Source organism: Leopardus geoffroyi, chromosome A1, assembly GCF_018350155.1.
Source record: "Leopardus geoffroyi isolate Oge1 chromosome A1, O.geoffroyi_Oge1_pat1.0, whole genome shotgun sequence".
NCBI classification, from domain to species: Eukaryota; Metazoa; Chordata; class Mammalia; order Carnivora; family Felidae; genus Leopardus; species Leopardus geoffroyi.
The window spans coordinates 175,775,370-175,779,224 of record NC_059326.1 but is presented as its reverse complement, the minus strand read 5'-3'; the positions used below and the strand labels follow the sequence as shown (position 1 = coordinate 175,779,224).

General features: G+C 51.3%; 1 long non-coding RNA gene across 1 annotated transcript; it reads left to right on the top strand.

The window, feature by feature from the left end:
- Positions 1–668: 668 nt before the first annotated feature.
- Positions 669–3,569, top strand: LOC123604362. Its single transcript, XR_006715308.1, has 3 exons — positions 669–937; positions 1,295–1,442; positions 1,762–3,569. It is a non-coding gene; the product is annotated as an uncharacterized LOC123604362 (long non-coding RNA).
- Positions 3,570–3,855: the final 286 nt, after the last annotated feature.

Here is a 3,855-nt window from a genome sequence, read left to right as displayed (position 1 = left end):
CACATGTGTGTCCGTGGATATGTGTATCCGTGTGTGTGTTTGGGGGGGCCCGAGCCATTGGAGGGGGGGCGGAGGAGGCCCAGTGGTAGGTCAGGACACCGTGATTCAGAGGCCGTGACAGGCAGCCTGACCTGATGAGACAGTTTGGAATGGCACGTAGGAGCAGAGTGAAGGGGGCCCCGGGGGTCTCACAAATCACCAAGCTCGAGAAGCAGCGCCATGGAACTGAGGGAGGAGCCAGCCAACCGCGGCGTGGCTGCCACATGGATTGCCCGGTGGTTACAAGGATGGGCTTTGGAGCCGGATTGTTCGATTCTAGCTTCTCCACGAACTACCTGTGTGGCCTTGGGCAAGTCACTTAACTTTGCTGTGCCTCAGTGTATTCATCCGTAAAGGGGACATCTATTTGTCATTGGTGACTATATCATTGGGTCATGGTGAGGTGGTAACGCGCTCGTACGTGCCAAGTGCTTCAAACAGGGTCTGTTGGGTCCTGCTTGGTCACAGAATCCTCTATTATTTTTGCCAGGAGAATATGGTCTTATGACTGAATTGGCCCGGGTCTTGTGCCCAGCTCAGGTGCACAGGCAGCTGGGTCTGTCACCCCAAGAAAGGGGAGAGGCAGGGAAGTGTGCAGCTGATATAAACAGCAGCTGTCCCATCTACTCCACCCTCTGGCTCTGTGACCTTGGGCAAGTGACTCGATGAATCAGAAGCCCAACTTCCACATCTGTAAAAGCTTCCTGGAGAAATTGTAAGGATTACACAACCTGTGCCCCACGGAAGGTGACGAGCAAATAACTTAATGACCATGTTGCTGTCATTGGCAGTAAGGGGCTGACTTTCGGTTTGGGCTAGACAATGGCCCCGACTTGGAAGCTGTCCCTTCTGGAGATCAGATCCCACCTCAAGCTCTCAACTCAGTGGCAGCAGAAAGGTCAGCTGGGACTTTGGGGCTGAGACCTGCTCAGTGGGCACTGGCCTGTGTCTGTTTAATAAATATCCCCTAGCCTCCTGGAAGGCTTCCTTCCCTTGCTGCGAAGTTTTGGTTCAACCTGTTCTCCTTTTGTAGTTGGGGTTTTGTAAGAGGCCAAGTTCCAGGCTGGGGCAGGATAAACAAGATTGCATGGCTAATGATTGGTGAGCTGGCCCGGAATGCAATTTACTGCAGGTTGCAGTGGAGGGGAGTCGGTCACCCCCTGGGCAGTTTACAGGGAGGTTGTTAAAACAGGAAGGAGGGTCCAGACTCTGCAGGATGGCTGCTCCGCATTTTTCTCTACCCTTTTTTTTTTAGGAGTGGAGACACCTGCTTCCGACGGGGAATTCTCTGCCTCAATCTGAGTTACGAAGAAATAAAAACCGTGTGACCAGAGCCTTACATTTATCTCGCATTTTGCAGCTTGCAAAAGATACTCAGTTCTACCACCACTCCAGTGTTGCAGGTGGGGCAATTGGAGCTCAGAGAGGGGACGTGACTTGCACAAGGACACACAGCCAGGAAATAGCAGGGCCCGGATTCTAAAATTTTCCACAAAGCCAGTGAGGCAAAAATAGTGTTTGTGCTCAATCTTCTGGAGCCGAAGCTGACCCTTCCCTCTGGGTGGGGACATTTGAATTGAATACAATCTTAGAGGAAGGGAATGCGATGGTTCCCCATTCTAATGGGATGTCACGATGATGGGGAGAGACATTTTCCTTTTTTCCTAGCTCGGAATTTTAGAAGTCTGTTTTCTCGACCTCATACTGTTCTTCTCTGCTCAGTTATCGCCCGTCTCTCCAACCCAACTCTGGCCATCTGCCCCGTGTCTGAAGGGACTACACGGTGCAAAGGCCGAAGGAAGAGATCCAAGTTCTGTTCCTGCTGCCTGACCTCAGGCAAATCACTAACTCTCTCTGGACCTCAGTTTGCTTATCTGAAAAAGGGGTAGGTAAAGTCTAGATGAGCTCTGGGAGCCCGCCCACGCTTCTAAAGCTTCCAGTCTGGCCCCCTGCCTGCAGCTCCGCCACAGAAGAACCGGGGCCCAGGGCAACGTCTGGCCCTATCCTGGCACCTCGGTGCTTTGTCCTGCTGGGGACATCTGCAAGTCTCCCCAGGCCTCCGTGGATGGCCCCAGCTGCCCTCTCTGGTGAGCTCAGCACAGCATTCGTGAGAACCGATGGTGGAGATAAAGACAGACATGCCGAAATGAGGCTCTCTCTCTCTCTGTCTCTGTCTCTGTCTCTGCCCCACGCAGGTTTCCTCCCTCAAGGCAGCTGCAGACTGGCCTGGGGGAGGACTGGTTGCCATTCCAGAAGGAGCAAAAACTCGGGGTGGACGGGTTCCATTAGCTCATTCTTCTAATTGTTCTGGCTGGTTATTGTTTCTCCTGATTTATTTCCAATTAGCGCTAGGGAGCTCAGCTTGGGGTTGATTCTGCCAGTTTCCCGGAGCCAGTTCTCAGCTATTTCTGGCTTGGCCAGACCCAAAGCCTTCCTGCTTCCATGCTAGCTGCCATTCGGGGAGGGCCTTCTGGGCACTTAGACCACGCTGCCTGCCACCCTCCCGACAGCACTTGTGAAGCTGGTCTCGCCATCGCCATTTCACAAAAGCGGAAACTGAGGCTCAGTGAGGCGGTGAGGCGAAGGGACTTGCCCAGGTTCCCACTGGCGGTGAGCGGGCGGTGAAGGCGAATGCTGCCTTACAGACCGTCAAAGACAGGCGCGTTTCAGTAAAATTGGTTGCCATGGTCTGCTTTTATTGCGCCCGGCGCACTGCCTTGCCATCGCATTACTTGCACTACTTAGAAACAATTAATCCACAAATAAACCCCAGGCCTCGTCTTCCAATCGGAAACCCAGCTTCTGGGACTTTTCGGGCCGTTTCTGAGCTAGCCGGGAAATCTCCTGGTCATATTAGGAATAAGCGAAGCCATTTGGGTTTTAATAACATGGTGAGAAAATGGTGTGACTTTAAAGTCTTTATTAGCCCTGGAATGCATTTTCCAAAGCAGGAATTAGCTGACACAGGCAGAGTGTCAGCTGGAAAAACAAGGTCTGGGTTAGGTGGCCCAGAAAAAAACCTGCTTTGGTGCCCAGAGCCTCCCACTGATTTCAATTGCTGGTTAGCACAGGCCAGCAGAATAATTGTCCCATTGGTGAACGTGCCATTAGAAATGACCCCACACAGCTAATGGGGGTTTAATACTGGCTTGCTTGGTCCTTGGTATGGGTCCTGTTCTCATTTTTAGGAAGAAAATTACCTGTCTGTCATTTCTTTTAAACTTGTACAGTAATAATTAGCCAGGCCCCAAAGAGAAACTGGTTCCCCTTAACCTTGGCCGGATGAAGGCTCAGTGACCCATTAAAGTCTGTGAAGTCATTTGACTCTGGCTGGCTAGGGAGGCAATGTGGCAGATATTTGATAGAAAATGGTTATAATACCTCACATTTGTTCCTCCTTTTACACTCTTCAGAGCTCAGGGTAACCTTGGGGTCATGAGCAAGGATTCTCACGAAGGGGTCGGCCAACCATGGCCTGCCAGCCAATCTGACCCACCTCATACTTTTGCAAATAAAGTGTTATTGGAACACCGCTGTGCCCATTCATTTACATTGTCTGTGGCTGCCTTTGCACTCTCACGCTACGATCGAGTAGTTGCATCAGAGACTGGATGGCCTGCAAAGCCTAAAATATTCACTCTCTGACCCTGGACCAAAAGGGTTTGCTGACCTCTGCTCTAATTCACACAAGCCAAGTTTGAATCCTGGCTCAACCACTCACTGGCTGTGTGATCTTGGGCACATCACTTTATCTCCACTCTCTGCTTCAGTTTCTCCATCTGTTAATTACAGGTAATAACAGTACCTATGTGGTAG